This window comes from Syngnathus leptorhynchus, chromosome 7, assembly GCF_054491065.1.
Source record: "Syngnathus leptorhynchus isolate UIUO chromosome 7, UIUO_Slep, whole genome shotgun sequence".
NCBI classification, from domain to species: domain Eukaryota; kingdom Metazoa; phylum Chordata; class Actinopteri; order Syngnathiformes; family Syngnathidae; genus Syngnathus; species Syngnathus leptorhynchus.
The window spans coordinates 16,332,819-16,350,318 of NC_141201.1; positions in this window are offsets into that span (position 1 = coordinate 16,332,819).

The following is a 17,500-nucleotide window of genomic DNA, read 5'->3' on the forward strand; positions in this document are numbered from 1 at the left end:
TCCGAGCGGGCGGGCGCCTCGAGAGGCGGACCGTCCGGGGCGACTCTCGGCCTGTGTTTTCGGAGCCGGCCGGGCCTCACGCTCCCTCCTTGGATGGACAACATTCGTAGTTGACACTTTGTGTCATTTTATCCGAGCGGGCGGGCGCCTCGAGAGGCGGACCGTCCGGGGCGACTCTCGGCCTGTGTTTTCGGAGCCGGCCGGGCCTCACGCTCCCTCCTTGGATGGACAACATTCGTAGTTGACACTTTGTGTCATTTTATCCGAGCGGGCGGGCGCCGCGAGGCGGACCGTCCGGGGCGACTCTCGGCCTGTGTTTAAGGAGCCGGCCGGGCATCACGCTCCTTCCTTGGATGGACAACATTCGCAGTTGACACTTTGTGTCATTTTATCCGAGCAGACGGGCGCCGCGAGGCGGACCGTCCGGGGAGACTCTCGGCCTGTGTTTTCGGAGCCGGCCGGGCATCACGCTCCCTCCTTGGATGGACAACATTCGTAGTTGACACTTTGTGTCATTTTATCCGAGCAGACGGGCGCCGCGAGGCGACCGTCCGGGGCGACTCTCGGCCTGTGTTTAAGGAGCCGGCCGGGCATCACGCTCCTTCCTTGGATGGACAACATTCGTAGTTGACACTTTGTGTCATTTTATCCGAGCAGACGGGCGCCGCGAGGCGACCGTCCGGGGCGACTCTCGGCCTGTGTTTAAGGAGCCGGCCGGGCATCACGCTCCTTCCTTGGATGGACAACATTCGTAGTTGACACTTTGTGTCATTTTATCCGAGCGGGCGGGCGCCGCGAGGCGGACCGTCCGGGGCGACTCTCGGCCTGTGTTTAAGGAGCCGGCCGGGCATCACGCTCCTTCCTTGGATGGACAACATTCGCAGTTGACACTTTGTGTCATTTTATCCGAGCAGACGGGCGCCGCGAGGCGGACCGTCCGGGGCGACTCTCGGCCTGTGTTTTCGGAGCCGGCCGGGCATCACGCTCCCTCCTTGGATGGACAACATTCGTAGTTGACACTTTGTGTCATTTTATCCGAGCAGACGGGCGCCGCGAGGCGACCGTCCGGGGCGACTCTCGGCCTGTGTTTAAGGAGCCGGCCGGGCATCACGCTCCTTCCTTGGATGGACAACATTCGTAGTTGACACTTTGTGTCATTTTATCCGAGCGGGCGGGCGCCGCGAGGCGGACCGTCCGGGGCGACTCTCGGCCTGTGTTTAAGGAGCCGGCCGGGCATCACGCTCCTTCCTTGGATGGACAACATTCGCAGTTGACACTTTGTGTCATTTTATCCGAGCAGACGGGCGCCGCGAGGCGGACCGTCCGGGGCGACTCTCGGCCTGTGTTTTCGGAGCCGGCCGGGCATCACGCTCCCTCCTTGGATGGACAACATTCGTAGTTGACACTTTGTGTCATTTTATCCGAGCAGACGGGCGCCGCGAGGCGGACCGTCCGGGGCGACTCTCGGCCTGTGTTTTCGGAGCCGGCCGGGCATCACGCTCCCTCCTTGGATGGACAACATTCGTAGTTGACACTTTGTGTCATTTTATCCGAGCAGACGGGCGCCGCGAGGCGGACCGTCCGGGGCGACTCTCGGCCTGTGTTTAAGGAGCCGGCCGGGCATCACGCTCCTTCCTTGGATGGACAACATTCGGAGTTGACACTTTGTGTCATTTTATCCGAGCGGGCGGGCGCCGCGAGGCGGACCGTCCGGGGCGACTCTCGGCCTGTGTTTAAGGAGCCGGCCGGGCATCACGCTCCTTCCTTGGATGGACAACATTCGCAGTTGACACTTTGTGTCATTTTGTTCGGCCTGTGTTTAAGGAGGCGGCCGTCCTCCACTCGGTCCGTGTTTAAGGAGCGACACTCGCGCTCCGGTTCGGCCTGTGTTTAAGGAGGCGGCCGTCCTCCCCTTGGTCTGTGTTAAGGGCGACACTCGGTCCGTGTTTAAGGAGCCTGGCCCTCGCGCTCCGGTTCGGCCTGTATTTAGGGAGGCGGCCGTCCTCCGCTTGGTCTGTGTTAAGGGCGACACTCGGTCCATGTTTAAGGAGCCTGGCCCTGACGCTCCTCTCCGGCCTGTGTTTAAGGAGGCGGCCGTCCTCCCCTTGGTCTGTGTTAAGGGCGACACTCGGTCCATGTTTAAGGAGCCTGGCCCTGACGCTCCTCTCCGGCCTGTGTTTAAGGAGGCGGCCGTCCTCCCCTTGGTCTGTGTTAAGGGCGACACTCGGTCCATGTTTAAGGAGCCTGGCCCTGACACTCCTCTCCGGCCTGTGTTTAAGGAGGCGGCCGTCCTCCCCTTGGTCTGTGTTAAGGGCGACACTCGGTCCATGTTTAAGGAGCCTGGCCCTGACGCTCCTCTCCGGCCTGTGTTTAAGGAGGCGGCCGTCCTCCCCTTGGTCTGTGTTAAGGGCGACACTCGGTCCGTGTTTAAGGAGCCTGGCCCTCGCGCTCCGGTTCGGCCTGTATTTAGGGAGGCGGCCGTCCTCCGCTTGGTCTGTGTTAAGGGCGACACTCGGTCCGTGTTTAAGGAGCCGGCCCTGACGCTCCTCTTCGGCCTGTGTTTAAGGAGGCGACCGTCCTCCACTTCCTTCCATGCACCACATCATTCGCAGTTGACACTTTGCCATTTTTTCAGAGAGGTGACACTTAGTCGTTTTTTCGAAAGTTGACACTTAGTCGTTTTTTCGAAAGTTGACACTTTGCCGTTTTTTCAGAGAGGTGACACTTTGTCGTTTTTTCGAAAGTTGACACTTAGCCGTTTTTTCGAAAGTTGACACTTAGCCGTTTTTTCGAAAGTTGACACTTAGCCGTTTTTTCGAAAGTTGACACTTAGTCACTTTTTCGCCACAGTGCCCACCTCCAGCGCGTGCCACGGCGCTTTCCAGGTCTTCTATCCGACCTTGTGCTGTCGAGGACGGCGTGTCCGACGCCGTGGGGAGACCAGCACCATCTCCTCCATACTCGTAAACGAGGTGCTTTGGAAAACGGGGGGAAAGTCGATGAGTACACTGACTACTGGGACCATTTCATTGTACTCTGGCGCACCTGAAGACCAAAAAAGGTACTGCACCTTAGCCCGGGTACCTCACCCCCTGGTACCTCGAGGAGAACTTAGAAAAATTTCGACAAATTTTTGGTGAGCTCCAGGGAGAGAGGCTGATTTTTCGCTTTTTGAGGCCGACCGCCGAACCGGCGCGGGGCGGACTCACAAGCCCCGCAGAGCCGTGGGCACTTAGTCGTTTTTTCAGAGAGGCGACACTTAGTCGTTTTTTCAGAGGCGACACTTAGTCGTTTTTTCGAAAGTTGACACTTAGCCGTTTTTTCGAAAGTCGACACTTAGCCGTTTTTTTGGAAAGTTGACACTTAGTCGTTTTTTCGAAAGTTGACACTTAGTCGTTTTTTCGCCACAATTGGCTCTGAGCTCCAGGGGGAGAGCCTGGTTTTGCCTTATTTCAGGCCGGCTGGGGAACCGGCGCGGGTCGGATGCACGAGCCCGGCAGAGCCATGGGCACTTAGAAAATTTTCGCCGATTAAGCTGGGACCTCCAGGCGAAGACCGGCATTCCTCGTCCTCGGGGTTCGACCCAGGAACCGGCGCTGGGCAGACGCCGTAGCCACGCAGAGCCGTGGGCACTTAGAAAATATTCGCCAAGTTGGCTCTGAGCTCCAGGCGGAGAGGCTGGTTTTGCCTTATTTCAGGCCGGCTGGGGAACCGGCGCGGGTCGGATGCACGAGCCCGCAGAGCCGTGGGCACTTTGCCATTTTCTCAGAGTCGACACTTAGTCGTTTTTTCAGAGAGGCGACACTCTGTCGTTTTTTCGAAAGTTGACACTTTGCCGTTTTTTCAGAGAGGCGACACTTAGCCGTTTTTTTCGAAAGTTGACACTTAGCCGTTTTTTCGAAAGTCGACACTTAGCCGTTTTTTCAGAGATGTGACACTTTGCCGTTTTTTCGAAAGTTGACACTTAGCCGTTTTTTCGAAAGTCGACACTTAGCCGTTTTTTCAGAGATGTGACACTTTGCCGTTTTTTCGAAAGTTGACACTTAGCCGTTTTTTCGAAAGTTGACACTTAGTCGTTTTTTCAGAGATGTGACACTTAGAAACTTTTTCCCAAGTTGGCTGTGAGCTCCAGGAGGAGACCGTTATTTTTCGTCATTCGAGGCCGACTGCGGAACCGGCGCTGAGCGGAGGCCAAAGCTCGGCAGGGCCGTGGGCACTTAGAAACTTTTTGCCAAGTTGGCTGTGAGCTCCAGGAGGAGACCGTTATTTTTCGTCATTCGAGGCCGACTGCGGAACCGGCGCTGAGCGGACGCCAAAGCTCGGCAGGGCCGTGGGCACTTAGAAACTTTTTGCCAAGTTGGCTGTGAGCTCCAGGAGGAGACCGTTATTTTTCGTCATTCGAGGCCGACTGCGGAACCGGCGCTGGGCGGACGCCAAAGCTCGGCAGGGCCGTGGGCACTTAGAAACTTTTTGCCAAGTTGGCTGTGAGCTCCAGGAGGAGACCGTTATTTTTCGTCATTCGAGGCCGACTGCGGAACCGGCGCTGAGCGGACGCCAAAGCTCGGCAGGGCCGTGGGCACTTAGAAACTTTTTGCCAAGTTGGCTGTGAGCTCCAGGAGGAGACCGTTATTTTTCGTCATTCGAGGCCGACTGCGGAACCGGCGCTGGGCGGACGCCAAAGCTCGGCAGGGCCGTGGGCACTTAGAAACTTTTTGCCAAGTTGGCTGTGAGCTCCAGGAGGAGACCGTTATTTTTCGTCATTCGAGGCCGACTGCGGAACCGGCGCTGGGCGGACGCCAAAGCTCGGCAGGGCCGTGGGCACTTAGAAACTTTTTGCCAAGTTGGCTGTGAGCTCCAGGAGGAGACCGTTATTTTTCGTCATTCGAGGCCGACTGCGGAACCGGCGCTGAGCGGACGCCAAAGCTCGGCAGGGCCGTGGGCACTTAGAAACTTTTTGCCAAGTTGGCTGTGAGCTCCAGGAGGAGACCGTTATTTTTCGTCATTCGAGGCCGACTGCGGAACCGGCGCTGAGCGGACGCCAAAGCTCGGCAGGGCCGTGGGCACTTAGAAACTTTTTGCCAAGTTGGCTGTGAGCTCCAGGAGGAGACCGTTATTTTTCGTCATTCGAGGCCGACTGCGGAACCGGCGCTGAGCGGACGCCAAAGCTCGGCAGGGCCGTGGGCACTTAGAAACTTTTTGCCAAGTTGGCTGTGAGCTCCAGGAGGAGACCGTTATTTTTCGTCATTCGAGGCCGACTGCGGAACCGGCGCTGAGCGGACGCCAAAGCTCGGCAGGGCCGTGGGCACTTAGAAACTTTTTGCCAAGTTGGCTGTGAGCTCCAGGAGGAGACCGTTATTTTTCGTCATTCTAGGCCGGCTGCAGAACCGGCGCGGCTCGGATGCACGAGCCCGCAGAGCCGTGGGCACTTTGCCACTTTTTCGCCACAATTGGCTGTGAGCTCCAGGAGGAGACCGTTATTTTTCGTCATTCTAGGCCGGTTGCAGAACCGGCGCGGCTCGGATGCACGAGCCCGCAGAGCCGTGGGCACTTAGAAAATTTTCAGAGAGGCGACACTTTGCCATTTTTTCAGAGAGGTGACACTTAGTCGTTTTTTCGAAAGTTGACACTTAGCCGTTTTTTCGAAAGTTGACACTTAGCCGTTTTTTCGAAAGTTGACACTTAGTCGTTTTTTCGAAAGTTGACAGTCGTTTTTTCGCCACAGTGCCCACCTCCAGCGCGTGCCACGGCGCTTTCCAGGTCTTCTATCCGACCTTGTGCTGTCGAGGACGGCGTGTCCGACGCCGTGGGGAGACCAGCACCATCTCCTCCATACTCGTAAAGGAGGTGCTTTGGAAAACGGGGGGAAAGTCGATGAGTACACTGACTACTGGGACCATTTCATTGTACTCTGGCGCACCTGAAGACCAAAAAAGGTACTGCACCTTAGCCCGGGTACCTCACCCCCTGGTACCTCGAGGAGAACTTAGAAAAATTTCGACAAATTTTTGGTGAGCTCCAGGGAGAGAGGCTGATTTTTCGCTTTTTGAGGCCGACCGCCGAACCGGCGCGGGGCGGACTCACAAGCCCCGCAGAGCCGTGGGCACTTAGTCGTTTTTTCAGAGAGGCGACACTTAGTCGTTTTTTTGAAAGTTGACACTTAGCCGTTTTTTCGAAAGTTGACACTTAGCCGTTTTTTCGAAAGTTGACACTTAGCCGTTTTTTCGAAAGTCGACACTTAGCCGTTTTTTCGAAAGTTGACACTTAGTCGTTTTTTCGAAAGTTGACACTTAGTCGTTTTTTCGCCACAATTGGCTCTGAGCTCCAGGGGGAGAGCCTGGTTTTGCCTTATTTCAGGCCGGCTGGGGAACCGGCGCGGGTCGGATGCACGAGCCCGCAGAGCCGTGGGCACTTTGCCGTTTTTTCAGAGAGGCGACACTTAGTCGTTTTTTCAGAGAGGCGACACTTAGCCGTTTTTTCAGAGAGGCGACACTTAGCCGTTTTTTCAGAGAGGCGACACTTAGCCGTTTTTTCAGAGAGGCGACACTTAGCCGTTTTTTCAGAGAGGCGACACTTAGCCGTTTTTTCGAAAGTTGACACTTAGTCGTTTTTTCGAAAGTTGACACTTAGTCGTTTTTTCGCCGATTTTGCTGGGACCTCCAGGCGAGGACCGGCGTTTTTCGTCTTCCGGGTTCGACCCGGGAACCAGCGCCGAGCGGACACATTCGCTCGCAAGTGCCGTTGGCACTTAGAAAATTTTTCGTTTGTCATGAGCTCCGGGCGGAGACCGGCGTTTTTCGTCTTCCGGGTTCGACCCGGGAACCAGCGCCGAGCGGACACATTCGCTCGCAAGTGCCGTTGGCACTTAGAAAATTTTTCGTTTGTCATGAGCTCCGGGCGAGGACCGGCGTTTTTCGTCTTCCGGGTTCGACCCGGGAACCAGCGCCGAGCGGACACATTCGCTCGCAAGTGCCGTTGGCACTTAGAAAATTTTTCGTTTGTCATGAGCTCCGGGCGGAGACCGGCGTTTTTCGTCTTCCGGGTTCGACCCGGGAACCAGCGCCGAGCGGACACATTCGCTCGCAAGTGCCGTTGGCACTTAGAAAATTTTTCGTTTGTCATGAGCTCCGGGCGGAGACCGGCGTTTTTCGTCTTCCGGGTTCGACCCGGGAACCAGCGCCGAGCGGACACATTCGCTCGCAAGTGCCGTTGGCACTTAGAAAATTTTTCGTTTGTCATGAGCTCCGGGCGGAGACCGGCATTTTTCGTCATTCGAGGCCGACAGGGGAACCAGCCGGAGCGGACACGTTTGCTCGGAAGAGCCGTTGGCACTTAGAAAAAATTCCGTGTCTCGTGAGCTCCAGGGGGGACAGGCTGGTTTTATTCATCCGTAGCCGACATGGGAACCAGCGCGGAGCGGATTGGTGTTGCGCTGGCATATACCTCATCTCTCTCAGGAGTCCCCCCCTTATACGTGCCGATTGTGTTTTGGAAAACGGGGGGTAACTGGATGAGTACACTGACTAGGGGGACCAGTACACTAGCGAGTGGGACCAGTACACTGACTAGTGGGACCAACACACTATGAGCGCCTGGTACCTAAAATGGAAGTATAGAGGCCGAATTTCGGGCAAGATCACGCCGTGTTAGGCTTCCAGGACCTCGGCTAAGCAATTTTAACGGGTCGCCCGGTTCTTTTTTGATCCAGCCCGGTTCTTTTTTTATCCAGCCTGGTTCTTTTTACACTTCCAGCTGGAGCTCGGGAGCGGCTTTTTGCACAAGAACACGCCGTGTTAGGCTTCCAGGACCTCGGCTAAGCAATTTTAACGGGTCGCCCGGTTCTTTTTTTTATCCAGCCCGGTTCTTTTTTGATCCAGCCCGGTTCTTTTTACACTTCCAGCTGGAGCTCGGGAGCGGCTTTTTGCACAAGATCACGCCGTGTTAGGCTTCCAGGACCTCGGCTAAGCAATTTTAACGGGTCGCCCGGTTCTTTTTTTTATCCAGCCCGGTTCTTTTTTTATCCAGCCCGGTTCTTTTTACACTTCCAGCTGGAGCTCGGGAGCGGCTTTTTGCACAAGATCACGCCGTGTTAGGCTTCCAGGACCTCGGCTAAGCAATTTTAACGGGTCGCCCGGTTCTTTTTTTTATCCAGCCCGGTTCTTTTTTGATCCAGCCCGGTTCTTTTTACACTTCCAGCTGGAGCTCGGGAGCGGCTTTTTGCACAAGATCACGCCGTGTTAGGCTTCCAGGACCTCGGCTAAGCAATTTTAACGGGTCGCCCGGTTCTTTTTTGATCCAGCCCGGTTCTTTTTTTATCCAGCCTGGTTCTTTTTACACTTCCAGCTGGAGCTCGGGAGCGGCTTTTTGCACAAGAACACGCCGTGTTAGGCTTCCAGGACCTCGGCTAAGCAATTTTAACGGGTCGCCCGGTTCTTTTTTGATCCAGCCCGGTTCTTTTTTTTATCCAGCCCGGTTCTTTTTACACTTCCAGCTGGAGCTCGGGAGCGGCTTTTTGCACAAGATCAAGCCGTGTTAGGCTTCCAGGACCTCGGCTAAGCAATTTTAACGGGTCGCCCGGTTCTTTTTTTTATCCAGCCCGGTTCTTTTTTTATCCAGCCCGGTTCTTTTTACACTTCCAGCTGGAGCTCGGGAGCGGCTTTTTGCACAAGATCACGCCGTGTTAGGCTTCCAGGACCTCGGCTAAGCAATTTTAACGGGCCGCCCGGTTCTTTTTTGATCCAGCCCGGTTCTTTTTTTTATCCAGCCTGGTTCTTTTTACACTTCCAGCTGGAGCTCGGGAGCGGCTTTTTGCACAAGATCACGCCGGGTTAGGCTTCCAGGACCTCGGCTAAGCAATTTTAACGGGTCGCCCGGTTCTTTTTTTTTTATCCAGCCCGGTTCTTTTTTTTATCCAGCCTGGTTCTTTTTACACTTCCAGCTGGAGCTCGGGAGCGGCTTTTTGCACAAGATCACGCCGTGTTAGGCTTCCAGGACCTCGGCTAAGCAATTTTAACGGGTCCCCCGGTTCTTTTTTGATCCAGCCCGGTTCTTTTTTTATCCAGCCCGGTTCTTTTTACACTTCCAGCTGGAGCTCGGGAGCGGCTTTTTGCACAAGATCACGCCGTGTTAGGCTTCCAGGACCTCGGCTAAGCAATTTTAACGGGTCGCCCGGTTCTTTTTTGATCCAGCCCGGTTCTTTTTTTTATCCAGCCTGGTTCTTTTTACACTTCCAGCTGGAGCTCGGGAGCGGCTTTTTGCACAAGATCACGCCGTGTTAGGCTTCCAGGACCTCGGCTAAGCAATTTTAACGGGCCGCCCGGTTCTTTTTTGATCCAGCCCGGTTCTTTTTTTTATCCAGCCTGGTTCTTTTTACACTTCCAGCTGGAGCTCGGGAGCGGCTTTTTGCACAAGATCACGCCGGGTTAGGCTTCCAGGACCTCGGCTAAGCAATTTTAACGGGTCGCCCGGTTCTTTTTTTTTATCCAGCCCGGTTCTTTTTTTTATCCAGCCTGGTTCTTTTTACACTTCCAGCTGGAGCTCGGGAGCGGCTTTTTGCACAAGATCACGCCGTGTTAGGCTTCCAGGACCTCGGCTAAGCAATTTTAACGGGTCCCCCGGTTCTTTTTTGATCCAGCCCGGTTCTTTTTTTATCCAGCCCGGTTCTTTTTACACTTCCAGCTGGAGCTCGGGAGCGGCTTTTTGCACAAGATCACGCCGTGTTAGGCTTCCAGGACCTCGGCTAAGCAATTTTAACGGGTCGCCCGGTTCTTTTTTGATCCAGCCCGGTTCTTTTTTTTATCCAGCCCGGTTCTTTTTACACTTCCAGCTGGAGCTCGGGAGCGGCTTTTTGCACAAGATCACGCCGGGTTAGGCTTCCAGGACCTCGGCTAAGCACTTCTAACGGGCCCTGGTCCACCCCTGCCAGCGCATTTCAAAACTTGGCATTAATTTCGACCTAAGAGACGAAGTCTGATTTTTTTCTACCACTTGGGCGGCCTTTTTGCACCCAGAACACCCGCACCGGCACCATAAATTCGAAGGGTGCCGAGTGCGTCGGCGCAGATTCTGCGACGGAGTGACACTTCCCTCTTGTGGACATTCGGCGGTAGGTGAAATGCGCACTCGGTCTTCTCTTTTCTTTTCCTTCCAGTGAAACTTTGGCAACATTCTGCGAGCTGCTGGCTTCCAGAACCTCGGCCAAGCAGGTGGAGGATTTTTTTCCACTTCCAGCTGGAGGTGAGGAGGGACTTTTTAGGCAAGATCACGCCGACTTAGCAAGCAAGGTGGAAGTGCCAGCATGCTCCGTGGCTGGAAGTGTGGATGTGCCAGCACCCTCCCTGCCTATGGAAGTGTGGAGCTCCAGCACCCTCCCTGCCTATGGAAGTGTGGAGCTCCAGCACCCTCCCTGCCTATGGAAGTGTGGAGCTCCAGCACCCTCCCTGCCTATGGAAGTGTGGAGCTCCAGCACCCTCCCTGCCTATGGAAGTGTGGAGCTCCAGCACCCTCCCTGCCTATGGAAGTGTGGAGCTCCAGCACCCTCCCTGCCTATGGAAGTGTGGAGCTCCAGCACCCTCCCTGCCTATGGAAGTGTGGAGCTCCAGCACCCTCCCTGCCTATGGAAGTGTGGAGCTCCAGCACCCTCCCTGCCTATGGAAGTGTGGAGCTCCAGCACCCTCCCTGCCTATGGAAGTGTGGAGCTCCAGCACCCTCCCTGCCTATGGAAGTGTGGAGCTCCAGCACCCTCCCTGCCTATGGAAGTGTGGAGCTCCAGCACCCTCCCTGCCTATGGAAGTGTGGAGCTCCAGCACCCTCCCTGCCTATGGAAGTGTGGAGCTCCAGCACCCCCCGTGGCTATGGAAGTGTGGAGCTCCAGCACCCTCCGTGCCTGGAGCTATGGAGCTATGGAAGTATGGAGCTATGGATCTATGGAAGTATGGAGCTATGGAGCTATGGAAGTATGGAAGTATGGAGCTATGGAGCTATGGAAGTATGGAAGTATGGAGCTATGGAGCTATGGAGCTATGGAGCTATGGAAGTATGGAGCTATGGAGCTCTGGAGCTATGGAAGTATGGAGCTATGGAGCTATGGAGCTATGGAGCTATGGAAGTATGGAGCTATGGAAGTATGGAGCTATGGAGCTCTGGGGCTATGGAGCTCTGGAGCTATGGAAGTATGGAGCTATGGAGCTATGGAGCTATGGAGCTATGGAGCTATGGAGCCACCAGCCAGCACCCTCCGTGGCTCAACCACGCCGGGGCAGAGTTCCAGCCGCTCGGCTTCACTCTCTCACAAGCCCCGCCTGGAGCTCCCCAGCCCGCCCCTGGTACCTCAACTACCGAGGCCAGCCGCTCAACCAGGCCGGCCCAGAGTTCCAGCCACTCGGATAAGCTCTGTCACTCTCCCGCTAAGCAGCCACCGGTAACGGGGAAATGTCGCCGCCTTGTGGACACGCCCTTGTAAATGAATGGGCTTTCGCACTTAGTGCAATTTTCGCCAGCTCCGTGGTTGCAAGTATGGAGCTATGGAGCTATGGAGCCACCAGACAGGCTGGAGCTCTGGAGCTATGGAAGTATGGAGCTCTGGAGCTCTGGAGCTATGGAGCTCTGGGGCTATGGAGGTCTGGAGCTATGGAAGTATGGAGCTATGGAGCTCTGGAGGTATGGAGGTATGGTGCTATGGAGCTCTGAAGCTATGGAGCTATGGAGCTCTGGTGCTCTGCAGCTATGGAAGTATGGAGGTATGGAGCTACGGAAGTATGGAGCTATGGAGCTAGGGAGCTCTGGAGGTATGGAGGTATGGTGCTATGGAGCTCTGGAGCTATGGAGCTATGGAGCTATGGAGCTCTGGGGCTATGGAAGTATGGACCTATGGAAGTATGGAGCTATGGAGCTATGGAGCTATGGAGCCACCAGCCAGCACCCTCCGTGGCTCAACCACGCCGGCCCAGAGTTCCAGCCGCTCGGCTTCACTCTCTCACAAGCCCCGCCTGGAGCTCCCCAGCCCGCCCCTGGTACCTCAACTACCGAGGCCAGCCGCTCGACCAGGCCGGCCCAGAGTTCCAGCCGCTCGGCTTCACTCTCTCACAAGCCCCGCCTGGAGCTCCCCAGCCCGCCCCTGGTACCTCAACTACCGAGGCCAGCCGCTCGACCAGGCCGGCCCAGAGTTCCAGCCGCTCGGCTTCACTCTCTCACAAGCCCCGCCTGGAGCTCCCCAGCCCACCCCTGGTACCTCAACTACCGAGGCCAGCCGCTCGACCAGGCCGGCCCAGAGTTCCAGCCGCTCGGATAAGCTCTGTCACTCTCCCGCTAAGCAGCCACCGGTAACGGGGAAATGTCGCCGCCTTGTGGACACGCCCTTGTAAATGAATGGGCTTTCGCACTTAGTGCAATTTTCGCCAACTCTCTGACTGGAGCTATGGAAGTATGGAGCTCTGGTGCTATGGAAGTATGGAGCTATGGAGCTCTGGAGGTATGGAGCTCTGGAGCTCTGGTGCTATGGAGCTATGGAGCTCTGGAGGTATGGAGCTCTGGAGGTATGGAGCTCTGGTGCTATGGAAGTATGGAGCTCTGGTGCTATGGAAGTATGGAGCTCTGGTGCTATGGAAGTATGGAGCTATGGAAGTATGGAGCTCTGGTGCTATGGAGCTATGGAGCTCTGGTGCTATGGAGCTATGGAGCTCTGGTGCTATGGAGCTATGGAGCTCTGGTGCTATGGAGCTATGGAGTTCTGGTGCTATGGAGCTATGGAGCTCTGGTGCTATGGAGCTCTGGTGCTATGGAGCTATGGAGCTCTGGTGCTATGGAGCTATGGAGCTCTGGAGGTATGGAGCTCTGGAGGTATGGAGCTCTGGAGGTATGGAGCTATGGAGCCCTGGAGCTCTGGAGGTATGGAGCTATGGTGCTATGGAGCTCTGAAGCCATGGAGCTCTGGTGCTATGGAGCTATGGAGCTCTGGAGGTATGGAGCTCTGGAGGTATGGAGCTCTGGAGGTATGGAGCTATGGAGCCCTGGAGCTCTGGAGGTATGGAGCTATGGTGCTATGGAGCTCTGGTGCTATGGAGCTCTGGTGCTATGGAGCTCTGGAGCTCTGGAGGTATGGAGCTATGGAGCCCTGGAGCTCTGGAGGTATGGAGCTATGGTGCTATGGAGCTCTGAAGCCATGGAGCTCTGGTGCTATGGAGCTATGGAGCTCTGGAGGTATGGAGCTCTGGTGCTATGGAGCTCTGGTGCTATGGAGCTATGGAGCTCTGGTGCTATGGAGCTATGGAGCTCTGGTGCTATGGAGCTATGGAGCTATGGTGCTATGGAGCTCTGGTGCTATGGAGCTATGGAGCTCTGGTGCTATGGAGCTATGGAGCTCTGGAGGTATGGAGCTCTGGAGGTATGGAGCTATGGAGCCCTGGAGCTCTGGAGGTATGGAGCTATGGTTCTATGGAGCTCTGAAGCCATGGAGCTCTGGTGCTATGGAGCTATGGAGCTCTGGAGGTATGGAGCTCTGGAGGTATGGAGCTCTGGAGGTATGGAGGTATGGAGCTACGGAGCTATGGAAGTATGGAGCTATGGAAGTACGGAGCTCTGGAGCTATGGAGCTCTGGAGCTCTGGAGCTCTGGAGCTATGGAGCTATGGAGCTATGGAAGTATGGAAGTATGGAGCTATGGAGCTATGGAAGTATGGAGCCACCAGCCAGCACCCTCCGTGGCTCATCCACGCCGGCCCAGAGTTCCAGCCGCTCGGCTTCACTCTCTCACAAGACCCGCCTGGAGCTCCCCGGCCCACCCCTGGTACCTCAACTACCGAGGCCAGCCGCTCGACCACGCCGGCGCAGAGTTCCAGCCGCTCGGATGAGCTCTGCCACTCTCCCGCCGCGCAGCCACCGGTAACGGGGAAATGTCGCCGCCTTGTGGACACGCCGTTGTAAATGAATGGGCTTTCGCACTTAGTGCAATTTTCGCCAACTCTGTGACTGGTGCTATGGAAGTATGGAGCTCTGGTGCTATGGAAGTATGGAGCTATGGAGCTCTGGAGGTATGGAGCTATGGAGGTATGGAGCTCTGGTGCTATGGAGCTATGGAGCTCTGGTGCTATGGAGCTATGGAGCTCTGGAGGTATGGAGCTCTGGAAGTATGGAGCTCTGGTGCTATGGAGCTATGGAGCTCTGGTGCTATGGAGCTATGGAGCTCTGGTGCTATGGAACTATGGAGCTCTGGAGGTATGGAGCTCTGGAGGTATGGAGCTCTGAAGCTATGGAGCTATGGAGCTCTGGTGCTCTGCAGCTATGGAAGTATGGAGGTATGGAGCCACCAGCCAGCACCCTCCGTGGCTCATCCACGCCGGCCCAGAGTTCCAGCCGCTCGGCTTCACTCTCTCACAAGCCCCGCCTGGAGCTCCCCAGCCCGCCCCTGGTACCTCAACTACCGAGGCCAGCCGCTCGACCACGCCGGCCCAGAGTTCCAGCCGCTCGGCTTCACTCTCTCACAAGCCCCGCCTGGAGCTCGCCAGCCCGCCCCTGGTACCTCACCTACCGAGGCCAGCCGCTCGACCAGGCCGGCCCAGAGTTCCAGCCGCTCGGATGAGCTCTGCCACTCTCCCGCCGCGCAGCCACCGGTAACGGGGAAATGTCGCCGCCTTGTGGACACGCCCTTGTAAATGAATGGGCTTTCGCACTTAGTGCAATTTTCGCCAACTCTGTGACTGGTGCTATGGAAGTATGGAGCTCTGGTGCTATGGAAGTATGGAGCTATGGAGCTCTGGTGCTTTGGAGCTATGGAGCTCTGGAGGTATGGAGCTCTGGAGGTATGGAGCTCTGGTGCTATGGAGCTATGGAGCTCTGGAGGTATGGAGCTATGGAGGTATGGAGCTCTGGTGCTATGGAGCTATGGAGCTCTGGTGCTATGGAGCTATGGAGCTCTGGAGGTATGGAGCTCTGGAGGTATGGAGCTCTGGTGCTATGGAGCTATGGAGCTCTGGTGCTATGGAGCTATGGAGCTCTGGAGGTATGGAGCTCTGGAGGTATGGAGCTCTGGTGCTATGGAGCTATGGAGCTCTGGTGCTATGGAGCTATGGAGCTCTGGTGCTATGGAGCTATGGAGCTCTGGTGCTATGGAGCTCTGGTGCTATGGAGCTATGGAGCTCTGGAGGTATGGAGCTCTGGAGGTATGGAGCTCTGGAGGTATGGAGGTATGGAGCTACGGAGCTATGGAAGTATGGAGCTATGGAAGTACGGAGCTCTGGAGCTCTGGAGCTATGGAGCTCTGGAGCTCTGGAGCTCTGGAGCTCTGGAGCTATGGAGCTATGGAAGTATGGAAGTATGGAGCTATGGAAGTATGGAGCCACCAGCCAGCACCCTCCGTGGCTCATCCACGCCGGCCCAGAGTTCCAGCCGCTCTGCTTCACTCTCTCACAAGACCCGCCTGGAGCTCCCCGGCCCACCCCTGGTACCTCAACTACCGAGGCCAGCCGCTCGACCACGCCGGCGCAGAGTTCCAGCCGCTCGGATGAGCTCTGCCACTCTCCCGCCGCGCAGCCACCGGTAACGGGGAAATGTCGCCGCCTTGTGGACACGCCGTTGTAAATGAATGGGCTTTCGCACTTAGTGCAATTTTCGCCAACTCTCTGACTGGAGCTATGGAAGTATGGAGCTATGGAGCCACCAGCCACCCAGGCTGGAGCTATGGAGCTCTGGAGCTATGGAGCTCTGGTGCTATGGAAGTATGGAGCTCTGGTGCTATGGAAGTATGGAGCTATGGAGCTATGGAAGTATGGAGCTATGGAGCTCTGGAGCTATGGAGCTATGGAGCTATGGAGGTATGGAGCTACGGAGCTATGGAAGTATGGAGCTATGGAAGTACGGAGCTCTGGAGCTCTGGAGCTATGGAGCTCTGGAGCTCTGGAGCTATGGAGCTATGGAAGTATGGAAGTATGGAGCTATGGAGCTATGGAAGTATGGAGCTATGGAGCCACCAGCCAGCACCCTCCGTGGCTCATCTACGCCGGCCCAGAGTTCCAGCCGCTCGGCTTCACTCTCTCACAAGACCCGCCTGGAGCTCCCCGGCCCACCCCTGGTACCTCAACTACCGAGGCCTCACGCTCGACCACGCCGGCGCAGAGTTCCAGCCGCTCGGATGAGCTCTGTCACTCTCCCGCCGCGCAGCCACCGGTAACGGGGAAATGTCGCCGCCTTGTGGACACGCCGTTGTAAATGAATGGGCTTTCGCACTTAGTGCAATTTTCGCCAACTCTCTGACTTAGAGCTATGGAAGTATGGAGCTATGGAGCCACCAGCCACCCAGGCTGGAGCTATGGAGCTCTGGAGGTATGGAGCTCTGGTGCTATGGAAGTATGGAGCTCTGGTGCTATGGAGCTCTGGTGCTATGGAGCTATGGAGCTCCGGTGCTATGGAGCTATGGAGCTCTGGAGGTATGGAGCTCTGGAGGTATGGAGCTCTGGAGGTATGGAGCTATGGAGCCCTGGAGCTCTGGAGGTATGGAGCTATGGTGCTATGGAGCTCTGAAGCCATGGAGCTCTGGTGCTATGGAGCTATGGAGCTCTGGAGGTATGGAGCTCTGGTGCTATGGAGCTCTGGTGCTATGGAGCTATGGAGCTCTGGTGCTATGGAGCTATGGAGCTCTGGTGCTATGGAGCTATGGAGGTATGGAGCTATGGAGCCCTGGAGGTATGGAGCTATGGTGCTATGGAGCTCTGAAGCCATGGAGCTCTGGTGCTATGGAGCTCTGGAGCTCTGGAGGTATGGAGCTATGGAGGTATGGAGCCACCAGCCAGCACCCTCCGTGGCTGGATCAATGGAAGTGTTTTAGGTACCAGGCAGCCAAAGGGCCGAGGCCTCACGCTCGACCACGCCGGCGCAGAGTTCCAGCCGCTCGGATAAGCTCTGTCACTCACCCGCCGCGCAGCCACCGGTAACGGGGAAATGTCGCCGCCTGGCGGACACGCCGTTGTAAATGAATGGGCTTTCGCACTTAGTGCAATTTTCGCCAACTCTCTGACTGGAGCTATGGAAGTATGGAGCTATGGAGCCACCAGCCAGCACCCTCCGCGGCTGGAGCTATGGAAGTATGGAGCTATGGAGCTATGGAAGTATGGGGCTATGGAAGTCTGGAGCTATGGAGCTCTGGGGCTATGGAAGTATGGAGCTCTGGGGCTATGGAGGTATGGAGCTCTGGGGCTATGGAAGTATGGAGCTATGGAGCTCCGGGGCTATGGAGCTCCGGGGCTATGGAGCTATGGAGCTCCGGGGCTATGGAGCTATGGAGCTCCGGGGCTATGGAGCTCCGGGGCTATGGAGCTATGGAACTATGGGTCTCTGGAGCTCTGGAGCTATGGAAGTATGGATGATCCAGCACCCTCCGTGGCTGACCGCTGGTGCTCGGGGCCGGTGAACTCGGCACCCGCCGGAGGCGGGTGCCTCGGTGACCGCTGTCGCTTGGGGCCAGTGAACTCGGCACCCGCCGAAGGCGGGTGCCTCGGTGACCGGTTGTCGCTTGG